Below are 17440 nucleotides of genomic sequence, written 5' to 3' on the forward strand. Positions count from 1 at the left end.
ACTGTGTTTCGGCTCGGGAAGCATCATGAGCAGTGTCCTGCATGTTTTCTGTGTATAGCTGTCTTTTAACGCATACAGAATTCATTCGAAATCATTGATTTCTCCAATTAACAAGGGTCCCTTTTTGAACCTGCGAGAAGCATTCTTTCAATGTAACAGATTTACTCCGGGGAAAGCCAGCATGACATTGAGAGTAGCTCAAGCTTTCAGCACCCGTATCGGACTGCGTGTATGCAGACACCGCTCAGAATCCCCTGTAAGATTCTCCCTCAATTCCGTTTTTCAGTGCTTTAGCTCTTTCTAAAGGCTTCGCTTTGCTAGTCACAATCCAAGGCTCATGACAGCATTTGAAAACATTCGCCACTGCGTTGGCCGGGAATCGAACCCGGGTCAACTGCTTGGAAGGCAGCTATGCTCACCACTATACCACCAACGCACACCCACAGGAAGCCTGCAGGACACCACCAGAGAATGCTTTTTTTAATTTTTTTTTTATTAAACATAGAATTTACAAATACAAATACAACAAGAGGATCGGAGTCATGTACAAGAGAAAAAAAACGCAGCAGAAAAAAGCATTTAACTACCAGAGGTAATTAAGTAATTATGTGATCAAATTGTATATTTTACACGTATCATATTTTCCTTGCTTTAATATTTCTCAATTATTTATAAACTTTAGTTTCAACATGCATGCGTTTCCTGTAAAAAATAAAACTCAGCACACAGTTTTTCTTTTAACAACATTTCGAGTACCTCTGGCATTCATGAAAAAGACATACACAAAAGCAAATAACTAACTCTAAGACTGTCTAAACTATTGAGTTTTTCAAAGAACCAGAACTATAACAGTCCTTAACACTTAACTACACCATTCCAAACTAACACTAAAGAAACACTAGTATATACTGGTATAACAAATATAACCAAACATAATCATTAACTGAGCAGTCACTGGGAGCAAATCTCCTTCCCGTCCACAAAGGCCCTCGCTCCCACAAAGTAGGCTCTCCTCCCCTCTCTTCTGGCAGCTTCAACCTGGGGCCACAGCTGGTTCCTGGTGCTCCTGTCCGCGGCAGACAGGTCCTCTGCAAACCTCAGTTTGTTCCCATTCAAATACTCATTCCCCCTCGCCGCTCGCCACAGCATGTCCCTCGCCGTCCTCTTGGTGAACTGTATTATAATCGATCTGGGGCGCACTTGCTCAGACATGTTCGCTCTCCCGAGCCTGTGAACAAAGTCAAAGGCCGATATTACGTCCTCCTGGTCCGGCAGGGTCCTTTTACAGATACCCTTCACTGTTGCAACAAGGTCCTTATCACGTTCCTCTTTAACTCCAAATAATTTTAAATTCCATCATCGACGGTATCTATCTACATCGTTCACTTTCAATTCAAGTTCTTTAATATGCTTTTCTTGTTTGGTATTTACTTGTTTAAGAACTTTTACTTCACTCTTTAAGTCTTCAACCTCTTTAAACACACAGTCCATGGACTTTTTAAGACTTTCGATTGCGACTGTATTAGATCAAATCATTTCCTTCAGCTCACCCATGCTCTGTGCCATCATGTTGAAGATGTTGGTCTGGAGCTCCTCCAGCGTCAGCTCGCCCCTTCCTCTCTTGGCTGCCGGGGTTTTCACAGGTGTGCTGGGCAGGGACTCCGGCTCTTCCTCTGGCAGCTGAGTCTCACTTGAGCGCATCTCAAGCACTCTTTCCACGTCCCCTCCAGCTGCTTCACTTTTCCCTTTAGTTGCCATCAATTTTCTTGTAGTGCTATACATATACGATTGAGGTTTCTTAGACTTCTCCTTCGAAGACCCAGCACTCTCTTTTCTTTTCCCAGTGTTACTCATATCGAAATTCTTAAACCTAAAAAAAATCGTTTTTTTTTCTTTCAATTATAAGTTTAAACAAGTAGTGTTAAGTCCTTATTTTTCTGTAGTCAAAAAAAGCAAAAATTAACATTCAGGTCATGAAAAACTCAAAAAAAATCCTCAACCACTAAACTTTACCTCCCACCTGAGCGCCATCTTGAACGCCCCTACCACCAGAGAATGCTCACGATTTCGGAAGCTGTCTCCGGGACGTGCTGATTCCACACATCCTGAATAAATCATGATATTGTTAGTTGCTGTAGCTAGATGTTCAAATGAGTTTCATGGCCAGATGGACTGTTTCCTCCAGCGGTATAGTATTGCAGTGAGACAGCACGATGCCTGCAAGACTATGTCACGCTAAACGCCACAGATTGTGTTTGTCCGTTCATGTCAGTTGTCCTGCAGCCACGGGAAGTGGGACACAAACATGCCGCAATGCTTTCAAGACGTTAGGATTTGTTTGTGCAACATCTGAGAAGAGTACTTGTGGCTTGAATGTGAACTGTACGTGCCCGCCCCCTTTCCTCTGTAGTGCATGAGTTCCTCCCGGCATGCCCTTCGTCATTGTTCTGTCATCTTGTATTTAAAGGGTTGTATTTCTGCTGCTGAAAAGAATCAACGGGTTTCTTTGTTCCCAACGGAGCCCTTGTCTGTCATGAAATTCTTCAAAACCTCAAGCTAGAAGAAGACGACAAATATGAAGCGTTACAGCAACGACATGCCATGAGACGATTGATAACGATTTCCATAGGATCCCCGCGGTTGCCTGGCAACCGTCAGCTTTGCGCAGTGGCAGTATCGTAGCCTGTGAGGTTTAGCCGAGGCGGGATTATTGCTAGTTGAAAACTTTTCCCAATACCCCGCTTCCGCCGGTTTGCAATACAATCGGCGAAAGCAATTTTTGACAGTCTCGTTAGAGACTGAGCAAGGTGTTTAAAGACAGATTTGGTCATGGTGACATCATGGTAGAAAGAAGCGAGCTTGTTCCCAGTGGGCATTGATTCGTCGAATATACGTATATTTACGGTGAAATTACGGCTATACGTATATATACGTCGCCTCGAAGTATAATCAACGTCGAATTGCAACCGTAAAATTGACGACATTAACAAACGCATATATAACGTCGAAAACACATCTAACACAGTGCCTGAGGCTTTTTACTGTATGTATCGTGTGTGCCGCAACTAGGAGTATACGGCACTCTGCACAGTGTACGAAGTAAATTATTTTCGCAGCAAATAATTTACACGTGTATAATAAATATAGTAAATATAATAAATTAATTACTGCGAAAATAATTTACTTCGTACACTGTGCAGAGTGCCGTATACTCCTAATTGCGGCACACACGATACATACAGTAAAAAGCCTCAGGCACTGTGTTAGATGTTTTTTCGACGTTATATATGCGTTTATTCATGTCGTCGATTTTACGGTTGCAATTCGACGTTGATTATACGTCGAGGCGACGTATATATACGTATAGCCGTAATTTCGCCGAATCAATGCCCACAGCTTGGCATACAAGGGTTTTGCTGAGGGGGTCTTGCCACCTGCCTGAAAAAAAACAGTAAAATGTTTGAGTGCCTATAGAGTTTCTATTTTTATTTTCTTGACAAAAGTCCCCCATCAGTGCGCGGTGCCCGAGGAAAAATCTGTAGGGGGGCGTCTGAAATTCTGAGGGGGGAGTGATATTTCGGTTGAAACGGAGCTGTACGGTGCAGCTACCCAAATGAAATCTCGCAGCTATGCCATTGATTAGTGCTTCATGATAGAAGATAACGACTAGCAATCTGGTATTTGCGATGAAGTTCAGTTTCACATTTTTCGTCACTCTCAAGGTTTGTATTGCCTGGAGCGAAAAGTACCATAAGCGTTCATTTTTGCAGCTACATGGACGTTCTGAATCGTTAAGAAAAAAATGTTGTAAAACCAACAGAAAGCACAGACTGCTATAACTAGTCCTAGTTATATAACGATTTTAAGTATAATGATAAACTACTGCAAGGAATCGGTCCACCTGAGCAAACAGGATCGTAATGTTGACACTCAATAATATGTGCAGTTCCTGGACGGATAGCCCTCCTGCCCATCAAACAGACTGAGTGACTGTTCGTGTCATTTAGTGTTGTCTGACCATTGACAAAGTACAACTATTTTTTTAGGGTGCAAATTAAGTTAGGTAAAACTTTTTGCCCAAAACTGAAGGGGCGACATTCCCCCCTCCCCCCGTGATGCCAGGCCTGTCCCCATCCTATTCCATAATGTCATTATATATAATACCATACAACAGTGACCGATCCTTACTTATTGCATGCGTTAAAATTGCACATCAGCTCATAGCAGCGATGTATTATCAATGTTAAATTTCAACCATAATATCGACAACATTAATAAACGCATACGTTGAGAAAATATCGAACCCAGCATATTTTCCGGTTATATACCACAATGCATTGCTAGTATTCGTTGGTCACCATTTTGGACACGTTTTTCAAACGTAGAAGTATATCCGAAAATATCTCAGCAATCCTCTTTTGACGAGTAAGTATGAACAATAATAATACTATCTGAATACATACAGATCTTTCTTAATATTATTTTGATTAAAATAGTATGTGAATAAGCAAAAAAATGGCACATAATATAGTGTGAATGGGGAAGATGACACAAAATTGTTTTGCCGTTTCTCTTATTCTTATTCTATGTTGTACTTTCAAACTTTGGGTACTCTTTAATTAGGACAGACTTTATTGCTCAACTGCTATGATGCAAGCCAAATTCTATACATTTATTTCAGCTTTGAGCTTAGTAAACCGTTCATTTTTTAGATTATACTAAAGAAGATATTAATCATCATTTATTTGGGAAGTAATATTATATAATTTTCTCCTAGCTGCGGTGCTGAAGTCCCACCCTACATCAACAGAAAAAGAAATAAAGGAGCACGCAATGTGTTACTTGAAGAATGCATATGCAAGGCAGGGGGCCAAGAGATCTGGACTCTGAAAATAATAGGTTTTTGGTTCTAACTGTTAGGACAATTAGACAGGGTTTGCAAATAGTGGACAAAAATCGTCTTAACTTCCATTGTAATATTTTATATTTTATGTAATATTTTTTTCTTGGAAATATAGAAGTTGTACATTTTAAAATGTATATTTGAATCAAAATGTGGTTTTGAGTTAGTGTGTTAATGTAATTAGTTTTGTGTTTGTCATTACTATACTGTATATTGCCATGTTACCAGAATTTGTAGCTGAAGTTTAAGACTAGTTGTGTTTTTATGATTATTGCCCATATGTTGATTGTTGATTGATTGTATACAATGTATAATTTGAAATACATATGTTTCAGGTGTGAATGTGTATTTTCAGAATACATTTCTAAACCTAATCATTGGCTTGTTTTACTTGTTTCTACACCTATAAAATCTATCTTTGATGTATAATAGACCTCTACCCATATACGTATAATAGACCTCTAATGTTATCCGTATAATAGACCTCTAACCATATACGTATAATAGACCTCTAAAGTTATACGTATAATAGACCTCTAACCATATACGTATAATAGACCTCTAAAGTTATCCGGAACTCCAACCATATATGTATAATAGTCCTCTAAATTTATCCGTATAATAGAACTCCAACCATTTATGTATAATGAACGTCTAAATATAGACGTATAATTGACGTTTAACTTTAGACGTATATTAGAATTTCATTCTAGACGAATTGTAGACCACATTTAGACGTCTAAGATATGCGTTTAATGGACGTATATTATACGTCTTTTGCCCAATGGGTTACATCTCAACAGAAACGCTCTTTAGCTCTTTCAGCGTTATGCAGAGAACATCGTCTGTCGAGATCACTTTTGAGTCAGCGCGAAACGCCGTGTGCTGTCAGTTTGATTTCATATTGCTCGTAGCGGCGCCCGGCTTTTGTCTGTCAAACGTTAGGTTGCGCTTCTTCATGCTGCATCGTCGGCATGAGTGGAGCTTTATAAACGTCTGTACTTACTGCGCCCCATAAGAAATCGTTTGTCCCCGTTCAAAAGAGATTGTGCGATGTCCTGCAGCAAACCTTTGACAGTTTGAAAAGAGGAATTTATTCTGCTTCCTGTGCGTGCAGTAGTTACAAAGTTGAATGCCTTTACACGATCTGCTGCAGTTTTCAGTGGGCGGGCTTTGTCAAATGGCTTGGAAAAACGCACTGTGTTTCGGCTCGGGAAACATCATGAGCAGTGTCCTGCATGTTTTCTGTGTATAGCTGTCTTTTAACGCATACAGAATTCATTCGAAATCATTGATTTCTCCAATTAACAAGGGTCCCTTAAAGGATGAGTCAAAGTAACGTCTAATCGGATTAGTTTCCTTAGAGCTGGTTCAGAGTTTGCTCAAGAGTTTACCTTTCACAGATGCGCAAAGAAGAATGTTGGGGGTGCACGCTTCAAGGCGCCTTACAGCTGTAGGGAGTGATTCGAGACGATTCGTGGCGTGTGCTCGTTCCCATATTCCGTACGACCCGGGGTGCAGTGCTAGGATGACGTACAATACCGCTTGGGCACGTAACAGCGTTATATGCAAGTGCGGGACTTGAGGGTTTTTGTTTGTTCGTTTTGTTTTGCTCTGCTTTGCTTTGTTTTGCTTTCCATCGCGTTGGTAAGAGCGTAAATAAAAAGGCGATTCCTGTGTCTACCACTAATGTAAGAGCTATTTCAAGTGCGACGTGGTGCGGCTTTTCAAATGCTTGTGGGCATTTCTCTGTTGTTGATTCTTTTTTTGTGTGTAACAAAGTGGCATTTTCATGTCCGGACGGGGAGACTTTATCATTCCGACATGAAGCCACCCTTAAGTCCTCTGAGGCGTGTCTGTCTGCAAGGCTTGTATTTTGGAAATGTTTTTTTGAAACGGAGAACGACTTTGAAATAGGCTTCCGCCGGCGCCTCGCGATCCAGGTAAGATTGTAGCAAGAACGCAGCGGCGGCGGGGCTTGCTGTAGTCGTGGCCGAGTGGTTAAGGCGATGGACTAGAAATCCATCGGGGTCTCCCCGCACAGGTTCCAATCCTGCCGACTACGTTGTCCGCCTTCAGTCGGTGTGTTTCGGCACAAGCAAAGAAGCGCGCCTCTTTGCTGTTCCTGGTGGTTTTAAAACGCCCAATCGCTTGTACCCGCTGCCTTGGAAATAAGTTCTTCAGCGTCCGCAAATGGCATTTTGCAGCTGGAAGCAGATGTCGACGCGTTTTGCACAGAGCACCAAAAAAGCGTCTTTTTTGAAGGCCCAGGCACTGAGCATTGGTGGTTCAGTGGTAGAATTCTCGCCTGCCACGCGGGAGGCTCGGGTTCGATTCCCGGCCAATGCAGTGGCTTTTGCAGCGAGCGGCTCCATCACTTGCATCCCCTTGGAACTCGCAACTGAAAACCCACTGAAGCTAAGCAGGTGTGAGCCAGGTCAGTACCTGGATGAGGATGAGCTACAGGGAAAAACAAAGCTTCCAGCTGGAAGCGGTGTTAATGGTGCCGGCGGGGGGGCGCTCACCCTGAGGTCTGTGCGGGTCCCAATGCCCCAGTATAGTGACGGAGACGCTGTGTTGTAAAAGGGCGCTGAATTTTGGATGAGATGTAAAACCGAGGTCACAGCGCTCTGTGGTCATTCAAAATGACCACCAAAACCTTTGACAAAAGCTCTTGGTAATTGATGGTCTTCAATAATGCTTCTCCTTTAGGTACATTTTAAATCAGCTGAAAAATGCTGTGAAATGGGGGGGCACTTCAGGCCAGTGTAGGATTTGGGTTACAAGAACCATGAAACTGCACGAGAAAGCCCGTACACTGAATTACACGGCTTTCTATTCAAAGGAGGACAAAAGAAATTCCCTGAGTTTGATTTTTTGCAGCACAGAGAGGAGCACTGTCGTGAGGCCGGTTAGCTCAGTTGGTTAGAGCGTGGTGCTAATAACGCCAAGGTCGCGGGTTTGAGCCCTGTACGGGCCAGGTCTAGGTCCAGGTCCCTGTTTGTGAAACAGGCAAATGACTGTCTCAGGGGCCCATTCCTCATTCTCAAGACACATGTATGCAGTATGTACACCGTGCATTGAGCAATAGGGACTGAATACACCACAGGTAAGGTTAGAAGTCATTCTGAGGTGCCACATGTGAGGGATACAGCTAGGCATCCGAAATGTAGGGTTTGAGACCCTTCAGGAGTACTGCATCCTTTGAGACAGACCCGTGCATGTTAAACAAATGATCATTTCTTTCGGCATTAGGGACTAAATATACTAAACATATGATGCTAAAATGTTATTTTCACATATATTAATGTAATAAATGATTGCTTATGCTTTATAAACAAATCTAATTAAAATAAAACATTAAGTTTTGTATTTATCTTGTACCATAGAACATGATTTTCTTTGTATTTCAAGCCCACCAAGTGTCCAAATGACGCACTACATGATATAAGGAAGATTATCACATGCATATCGGTATTATCTTTCTTATGAAAATGCATTCCTTTCATTACCTTTTACTTTTTAAAATGAACTCAAATTGAGTATAATGTAATAATTTAAGTAGAATAGATTCTAATAATATAATGATCCAGTGTTTTGCACTACTTCACTGCTTCACTGCTCTATGCCATCTGGAAATAAATCCTCAGACTGCTTACTGCCCTGGGCATGTACCAATAAATTAAAGGAGCACATCTGTTTATCACTGCGTTGAAGCAGGAGACACACAGTCTCTGCAAACACATCCTAGATACAGTGTTCCAGCACCTTTGACCTCATCCAGAACGTATCATTTCTCGAAAGGGATTGCTGTCCGAATGCACATCTGAATCCCAAACAGAATCTCTAGTAAAATACGATCATTTGTGAAACAGGCAAATGACTGTCTCAGGGGCCCATTCCTCATTGTCAGACACATGTATGGAATGCTTTCACCGTGCATTGAGCAATAGGGATTAAAAACACCGCAGGTAAGGTTAGATGTCATGTTCTATGATCATTTCTTTCAGCATTAGGGACTAAATATACTAAACGTATGATGCTAAAATGTTATTTTCACATATATTAATGTAATAAATGATTGCTTATGCTTTATAAACAAATCTAATTAAAATAAAAGCTTAAGTTTTGTATTTATCTTGTACCATAGAACATGATTTGCTTTGTATTTCAAGCCCACAAAGTGTCCAAATGTTCTATGATCATTTCTTTCAGCATTAGGGACTAAATATACCAAACGTATGATGCTAAAATCCTGAAAAAAGGATGTGCTCCATCTCGTCAGTAGATTGGATTCCAAAACTGATTTGGGTCAATATACATTACCTTTGAAATTAAAGTACAGTCTACTGTAGGGAACCATCAACTTAGAAAGCATTGGCCTTCCCTGGGGGTCAGGTAGGTGCAAAAGATAAACCTTTATCCTATCTTTATCTTAAGATAAGTGGCCAAGCAGTATTTTTCCAAGTTTCACCAAGCACATCATGTTGCCATAGTAGACAAAGTTCTATAAAATGTTAAATAACTTTTAAAAAAAGTATCTTGGTCTTACAGTACTGTACAAGGTGAATTAAACTGTCCCTGGTAATAAAAAGTAATTAGAAGCATCTCAGAAACTTTATCTCTAGAAACATTAGCTGTTTTATATCATGTAATTTAGTGTGATGTTGTCAGAATTCAAGGACATTATCACACACAGAAATTGGTTCAGTTAAATCTAAAAAACACAGCTAAACATGGGTTTAAATGTAACAGAAGTCTTACCTCTTGTCAAAAGATTTAATTCAAGAAGCGATGTAATAAATGATTGCTTATGCTTTATAAAGAAGCTTAAGTTTTGTATTTATCTTGTACCATAGAACATGATTTTCTTTGTATTTGAAGCCCACAAAGTGTCCAAATGACGCACTACATGATATAAGGAAGATTATCACATGCATATCGGTATTATCTTTCTTATGAAAATGCATTCCTTTCATTACCTTTTACTTTTTAAAATGAACTCAAATTGTGTATAATGTAATAATTTAAGTAGAATAGATTCAGGTAGGAAATATAGAGTCATGATGTTTATGGCTGACATCATTTCACATGGGTGAATTTTAAGCTAAGAAATAAAAACATTTACAATGAAGATACCATTGCTTAATTTTAAATGCCTTTAAAAAATAAATACCTCCTGAGAATAATTTGCCACTCCCAGATCCTTGGTAAGGTACTGTTTGAATCCAATCAGGAGAGGAGCATCCAGGGAGTGCTTTCTATAGAGTCCAGCTTGGGCCACTCTCTTCCGGCCTGCTGATACTTTTTAACTACTGAGGGCCTGTAAGGATATAAAACACCGGTTTAAACATTTTATACCTATAAGACAAATTAGAATTTTAGTAAAAAATAGATACATCTGAAAAATAAAAAAGTCTTACTGCTGATAGAGTTCTTCAGAGCTCACATCTTCCCCTTCCTTATCCGCTTCTGTTTCAGTTTCTAGAGCAGCCTCTGGCATCTCTTCCTCCTGGACAGCGGCCTCTTGCTCAGGGCCGCTGGAATGCAGGTAGATTCTTTTCAACATGCTTTTACATAATATGTTGTAACAATGATTTCAAAAAGAAACTACAGAAGCCTTACAGATTTAAAATTTCTCACCTTGCCAATGTGTCTTCAGGCTTCCCATGTACAAAAAGGCCCAAGGACTCTAGCAGTCTTACAACCACTATCCTGTTTGCCTCACCAGACACGATCTCTATTCTGTGGTAATCCACGATGACCCCGTTCTTCAGGTGATTCATCATGTCCTCCCTCGCCTGTTGAGAGGCCATCCTGATCTTTTCTGCCGTGGCGTGCTTCATACACGCCCTCTTCAAGTGAGCAGGAAGCTGATCAAGAGTATTCAGGTACATCTTGCACACCAGGGGAATCCGCGCGGGTTTCCTTTGAAAATAAATAATACCATCTGTGTATAGAAACAAGCTAAGACTGATTTCTTAAATTATCCTTAATTTTCTCTCTCATAGTTTGAGCATAATGATTTTATTGCATTTATATAAGAATTGCTCATTGCTCCTAAATAAATAATGGTTTCATAAAAAAGTGAACACTTACTTGGTCTCAGTCACAGACTTTCCAATAGAAGCCATTGTGGAGTTCAGCAACTGCAGGTCCTAGAAGTGGGGAAGGAATTTTAAAAGAGAAATTGAATTACAATACAGAAGGAATGGCTGAGGGTTCACTGAAATATATAAATATACAAATTCCAAAGACTGAGTCCATATAGAAACAACTACCTTTCATTTTCAGTATAAGAAAAAAAAAACATTATCTTCCAAAGCATCATAAAATTGTCCCTTCTTCCAGACTCTACTTCTCTCTTGTAGTAGTATAGCAGACCTTTCCAGGTGAGCAGATCACAGAGTCCGAAATGAGCTTCCTCCATCAAGCAAAGTACCTGAACATGACTCTGTCTTCATAAAAGCGCCCCTGTAATAAAGAAATTAAATCCGAAATCAAGAGGGCAGTTGCCTACTGAAATACAAGAAGTCATCAATTTTAACCTAGCAACACATTAAAGGCTGCATCTATACAAGTACGATTCTAGAAATGCTCACCAGATTACGTTTTAAAAGGAACTGCGCCTCAGGTTCCGCCGAGATCTTAACTCGGATGGCAGGATTCAGAGTCCGGAGTGTGGACTGATGGCGCACGGAGGGTCCATATACTGTGGATCCCTCAGTGATCTTCCGCGTATTCAAACCGCCAGCGTGTGACTCCCCTGTCCCCGTGACCTCATTGCTCTGCTCTCTCCTCTGTGCAGCTGAGCCCGACTCACGGTAAAATGGAAAAAAATATGCCCTCGACGCGAGATTTATTCTGGAGCGAGCCAGTGTTGCGCATAGCTGCCTTCAAAGCAGTTAACCCAGGTTCGATTCCCGGCCAACGCAGTTGCGAATGTTTTCAAATGCTGTCATGAGCCTTGGATTGTGACTAGCAAAGCGAAGCCTTTTGAAAGAGCTAAAGCACTGCAAAACGGAATTGAAGGAGAATCTTACAGGGGATTCTGAGCAGTGTCTGCATACATGCAGTCAGATAAAGATGCTGAAAGCTTGAGCTACTCTCAATGTCATGCTGCCCTTCCCCGGAGTAAATCTGTTACATTGAAAGAATGCTTCTGGCAGGTTCAAAAAGGGACCCTTGTTAATTGGAGAAATCAATGATTTCGAATGAATTCTGTATGCGTTAAAAGACAGCTATACACAGAAAACATGCAGGACACTGCTCATGATGTTTCCCGAGCCGAAACACAGTGCGTTTTTCCAAGCCATTTGACAAAGCCCACCCACTGAAAACTGCAGCAGATCGTGTAAAGACGTTCAACTTTGTAACTACTGCACGCACAGGAAGCAGAATAAATTCCTCTTTTCAAACTGTCAAAGGTTTGCTTTGCGAACGCTGCAGGACATCGCACAATCTCTTTTGAATGGGGACAAACGATTTCTTATGGGGCGCAGTAAGTACAGACGTTTAAAATGCTCCACTCATGCCGACGATGCAGCATGAAGAAGCGCAACCTAACGTTTGACAGACAAAAGCCAGGCGCCGCTATGAGCAATATGAAATCATACTGACAGCACACGGCGTTTCGCGCTGACACAAAAGTAATCTCGACAGACGCTGTTCTCTGCATAAAGCTGAAAGAGCTAAAGAGCGTTTCTGTTGACACGTAACAAGCTCGTTTCTTTCTACCATGATATCACCGTGACCAAATCTGTCTTTAAACACCTTGCTCAGTCTCTGACGAGACTGTCAAAAATTGCTTTCGCCGATTGTATTGCAAACCGGCGGAAGCGGGGTATTGGGAAAAGTTTTCAACTAGCAATAATCGCGCCTCGGCTAAACCTCACAGGCTACGATACTGCCACTGCGCAAAGCTGACGGTTGCCAGGCAACCGCGGGGATCCTATGGAAATCGTTATCGATCGTCTCATGGCATGTCGTTGCTGTAACGCTTCATATTTGTCGTCTTCTTCTTCTTCTAGCTTGAGGTTTTGAAGAATTTCATGACAGACAAGGGCTCCGTTGGGAACAAAGGGCGTTGTGAGAAAACCGTTGCTTATTTTCAGCAGCAGAAATACAACCCTTTAAATACAAGATGACAGAACAATGACGAAGGGCATGCCGGGAGGAACTCATGCACTACAGAGGAAAGGGGGCGGGCACGTACAGTTCACATTCAAGCCACAAGTACTCTTCTTGGATGTTGCACAAACAAATCCTAACGTCTTGAAAGCATTGCAGCATGTTTGTGTCCCACTTCCCGTGGCTGCGGGACGACTGACACGAACGGACAAACGCAATCTGTGGCGTTTAGCGTGACATAGTCTTGCAGGCATCGTGCTGTCTCACTGCAATATTATACCGCTGGAGGAAACAGTCCATCTGGCCATGAAACTCATTTGAACGTCTAGCTACAGCAACTAACAATATCATGATTTATTCAGGATGTGTGGAATCAGCACGTCCCGGAGACAGCTTCCGAAATCGTGAGCATTCTCTGGTGGTAGGGGAGTTCAAGATGGCGCTCAGGTGGGAGGTAAAGTTTAGTGGTTGGGGAGTTTTTTTGAGTTTTTCATGACCTGAATATTAATTTTTGCTTTTTTTGACTACAGAAAAATAAGGACTTAACACTAGTTGTTTAAACTTCAGTTATAATTGAAAGAAAAAAAAACGATTTTTTTTTAGGTTTAAAAAGTCCGATATGAGTAACACTAGGAAAAGAAAAGAGAGTGCTGGGTCTTCGAAGGAGAACTCTAAGATACCTCAATCGTATATGTATAGCACTACAAAAAAATCGATGGCAACTAAAGGGAAAAGTGAAGCAGCTGCAGGGGCAGCAACAGGGCGGAGGCGCCGCGCGCCCGGCCGACGTGTTGGACCGGTGCGCTTTACGTGCTGAAATAAACACGCGACAGCCCCGAAATGTTTCCAGAGTGCTGTGCACTGAAGACTTGCCTGGTGCTCCTCCGTGCAGATTGTTTGTCCTCCTCCAGTGCGGGACGAGCCAACACAAGGGAGCGCATTCGCCAACATCCAGGCACGCAATGCGATTTGGAAAGCAGCTCCTTTCCAAAGAGTGGCACACGAACGATCCTTCAGTCCCGCTCGGGGAGCACGGAACCCCCGCCACACACAGCTTCAAGTAGCGAGTCAGGCGCCAGGGCTTTCGCTTACGGCCACACCACCCTGAACACGCCCGATCTCGTCTGATCTCGGAAGCTAAGCAGCGTCAGGCCTGGTTAGTACTTGGGTGGGAGACTGCCTGGGAATACCAGGTGCTGTAAGCTTTTGCTCTCCCGGCCAGCAGGGGTCGCCGTTGGTGCCGTAGGCTTTGGGAGGAAAACCTGCAGGATGGAAAGGTGATCTATAGCCTCATCTCTAGAGATGTTTTGTTGCTGTGGCATGTGTGTGACCCATATTCAAAAAAAAAAACCCGTCTGTAAAACGAATATCGAAGCTGCCTCTAAATCTGCAAATGAAGATGAGTCGATAAACCACTCGTTTTTCGTATAACTAGACATATATTCATTTGTTACCGATTTCATTCATTGAGCACGGATACAGTAGAGGTACAGCCATTCACTGTTTGACATGTCTGCACTGGTACAGAACCGAGCAATCAGAAAACGGGTGAAACTGTCTTTAGACTCAGCATACAGTACCGAGGCCCCCCATGACCAAATAAAGGCTAACCTCGATAATCAGCCTAAAGAACGCAGACTACAGCAAAACGACTGACTTTGAAAAGGGAATGAACGTCCGGAAGGAGTAGTGGAACTAGCTTGAGATGCTTCTCCGGACCCCTAACTAAAAGCCAGCGAGAACCAGCAGCGGCGTCCACTCCTGTCGAACCGGGATCCTTCCGCAGCCACGCAGCTCGTGGTGTCCTAACCCTCCCGTATCTGATTTTGGACCAAGCACATCAGGGGAGAGCGCGAACGCAGTCCCCCACTACCAGAAATTATGCAGTCGAGATTCCCACATTTGGGGAATTCGCAGGGGTCAGCACAGCCAGAGTGCAATGGCCGAGCCTCGCCCTGGGTGAACCTCCTTCTTGATCAAGGTATCTCCCCTGCCAGGTAAGTATGAGTTAAAGAGGCCCCTGCAAGCGGCCCGAACCCACAGCACAAATCGCGCATCCTAGGCCACCTCCTCGCCCCGCACGCCACCGCCTCCTGCTGGGCCCACTCTTTCACACACTCACACGCCACACTAACACTCAAAAGTGTGGGCAAAATGAGAAAACGAGCGCGCCGTTTCCTACACATCTGCAGTCGCCGTTGCGCATTCGCAGCATGTCCCGGGATGCAATTCGGCCTCATTTGCATAACTCCAGACCGGCAGATCGCCACGCAAGCTCGCGACGTGCGCCTGCCACACACCGAACAAACCTTTTCAGCAATTTCCAAAAAACGGGCCTGCTCGCCTGCCCACAAGGCTCCGTCTCTTACCTGCTCTCCAGAGCCTGCTGCCTTCTGTGCTTTTCTCTCGGCACCGCTGCAGTGCACACAACTCCTGCAGCGGGAGGGGGGGAGAAAGTTCCCGCGCTCCGCCGCAGGGAAGGCTCGCTCCGTGCGCACACGTCCTTTCGATGCCAGTCCAACAAGTGCTCCGCATTAGCTGCGTCGGGGCTCCGGCGTGTCGCACCTCACCTCACCTCGCACTGCCCCCTCCTTGAATGTCTGCCCCTGGGCATGCCCTGCTCTCCTCCGCCTTATCTTACCGCGTGTGAGCACCGACAATGGCCACAATGCCGGGGAATGGCACCTGTAAAGTGTTAATTGGGGCACAGGAACAGCCCGTCTCGTCTCGGGGGGGCCGGCTTCAGAGACAATACAGCAAACACAGCGGGGCTGGGGAAGAAGACGACACCACACATGCGGGTACATTCAGCTCCGGCGGGAACGAGACATTTGTCGGTCTTTTCAAGTGCCGAGAGCCGAGCAATCCTTCACTTGTATCGTTTCTCCCCGGTGACTAGATCTGGCCCTGCGACTCTCGACTGGGCTCACCCCCGGGGCAGCCCAGCAGGTGTGAGCCTGGCCGGCACCCGGATGGGAGATTCCACCCCGGAAAAGCTCCGGTTGCTGCTGCTCCTGCAAGAGGTGTGACTGGGACCAGTAGGGAGCGCTCACCCTGCGGGCTGTGTGGCTCTCTTACGCCCCAGCCTCCTGATGGCGACACTCTGCTGCACAAACAGGCGCCGTCCTTCGGGGGAGGCGTCAAACCGAGGTCCCGACCCTCTTTGGCCATTAGGAAACCTCAGGGCGTCTCTCGAGATTGTCTGATCTCGGAAGCTAAGCAGCGTCGGGCCTGGTTAGTACTTGGATGGGAGACTGCCTGGGAATACCAGGTGCTGTAAGCTTTTGCTCTCCCGGCCAGCAGGGGTCGCCGTTGGTGCCGTAGGCTTTGGGAGGAAAACCTGCAGGATGGAAAGGTGATCTATAGCCTCATCTCTAGAGATGTTTTGTTGCTGTGGCATGTGTGTGACCCATATTCAAAAAAAAAAACCCGTCTGTAAAACGAATATCGAAGCTGCCTCTAAATCTGCAAATGAAGATGAATCGATAAACCACTCGTTTTTCGTATAACTAGACATATATTCATTTGTTACCGATTTCATTCATTGAGCACGGATACAATAGAGGTACAGCCATTCACTGTTTGACATATCTGCACTGGTACAGAACTGAGCAATCAGAAAACGGGTGAAACTGTCTTTAGACTCAGCATACAGTACCGAGGCCCCCCATGACCAAATAAAGGCTAACCTCGATAATCAGCCTAAAGAACGCAGACTACAGCAAAACGACTGACTTTGAAAAGGGAATGAACGTCCGGAAGGAGTAGTGGAACTAGCTTGAGATGCTTCTCCGGACCCCTAACTAAAAGCCAGCGAGAACCAGCAGCGGCGTCCACTCCTGTCGAACCGGGATCCTTCCGGAGCCACGCAGCTCGTTGTGTCCTAACCCTCCCGTATCTGATTTTGGACCAAGCACATCAGGGGAGAGCGCGAACGCAGTCCCCCACTACCAGAAATTATGCAGTCGAGATTCCCACATTTGGGGAATTCGCAGGGGTCAGCACAGCCGGAGTGCAATGGCCGAGCCTCGCCCTGGGTGAACCTCCTTCTTGATCAAGGTATCTCCCCTGCCAGGTAAGTATGAGTTAAAGAGGCCCCTGCAAGCGGCCCGAACCCACAGCACAAATCGCGCATCCTAGGCCACCTCCTCGCCCCGCACGCCACCGCCTCCTGCTGGGCCCACTCTTTCACACACTCACACGCCACACTAACACTCAAAAGTGTGGGCAAAACGAGAAAACGAGCGCGCCGTTTCCTACACATCTGCAGTCGCCGTTGCGCATTCGCAGCATGTCCCGGGATGCAATTCGGCCTCATTTGCATAACTCCAGACCGGCAGATCGCCACGCAAGCTCGCGACGTGCGCCTGCCACACACCGAACAAACCTTTTCAGCAATTTCCAAAA

At 44.2% G+C, this 17440-nt stretch overlaps 7 non-coding genes across 7 annotated transcripts; 3 read left to right on the top strand and 4 right to left on the bottom strand.

Annotated features, from left to right (window-relative positions):
• Nucleotides 1–364: 364 nt before the first annotated feature.
• trnag-ucc (transfer RNA glycine (anticodon UCC)) lies at nucleotides 365–436 on the bottom strand. Its single transcript has one exon. It is a non-coding gene; the product is annotated as a tRNA-Gly (tRNA).
• Nucleotides 437–2656: 2220 nt separating this feature from the next.
• On the top strand, nucleotides 2657–2798 carry LOC148632249 (U4 spliceosomal RNA). Its single transcript, XR_015934399.1, has one exon. It is a non-coding gene; the product is annotated as a U4 spliceosomal RNA (small nuclear RNA).
• Nucleotides 2799–7181: 4383 nt separating this feature from the next.
• trnag-gcc (transfer RNA glycine (anticodon GCC)) lies at nucleotides 7182–7252 on the top strand. The gene has a single exon. It is a non-coding gene; the product is annotated as a tRNA-Gly (tRNA).
• Nucleotides 7253–12685: 5433 nt separating this feature from the next.
• LOC148632251 (U4 spliceosomal RNA) lies at nucleotides 12686–12827 on the bottom strand. The gene has a single exon (XR_015934390.1). It is a non-coding gene; the product is annotated as a U4 spliceosomal RNA (small nuclear RNA).
• A 1292-nt stretch (nucleotides 12828–14119) lies between these two features.
• LOC148632252 (5S ribosomal RNA) lies at nucleotides 14120–14238 on the top strand. The gene has a single exon (XR_015934438.1). It is a non-coding gene; the product is annotated as a 5S ribosomal RNA (ribosomal RNA).
• Nucleotides 14239–14874: 636 nt separating this feature from the next.
• LOC148632253 (U1 spliceosomal RNA) lies at nucleotides 14875–15038 on the bottom strand. The gene has a single exon (XR_015934406.1). It is a non-coding gene; the product is annotated as a U1 spliceosomal RNA (small nuclear RNA).
• Nucleotides 15039–16952: 1914 nt separating this feature from the next.
• On the bottom strand, nucleotides 16953–17116 carry LOC148632254 (U1 spliceosomal RNA). The gene has a single exon (XR_015934434.1). It is a non-coding gene; the product is annotated as a U1 spliceosomal RNA (small nuclear RNA).
• Nucleotides 17117–17440: the final 324 nt, after the last annotated feature.

The sequence above is a fragment of the Lepisosteus platostomus genome, unplaced genomic scaffold, assembly GCF_059453375.1.
Source record: "Lepisosteus platostomus isolate fLepPlt1 unplaced genomic scaffold, fLepPlt1.hap1 Scaffold_63_H1, whole genome shotgun sequence".
Taxonomy (NCBI): Eukaryota; Metazoa; Chordata; class Actinopteri; order Semionotiformes; family Lepisosteidae; genus Lepisosteus; species Lepisosteus platostomus.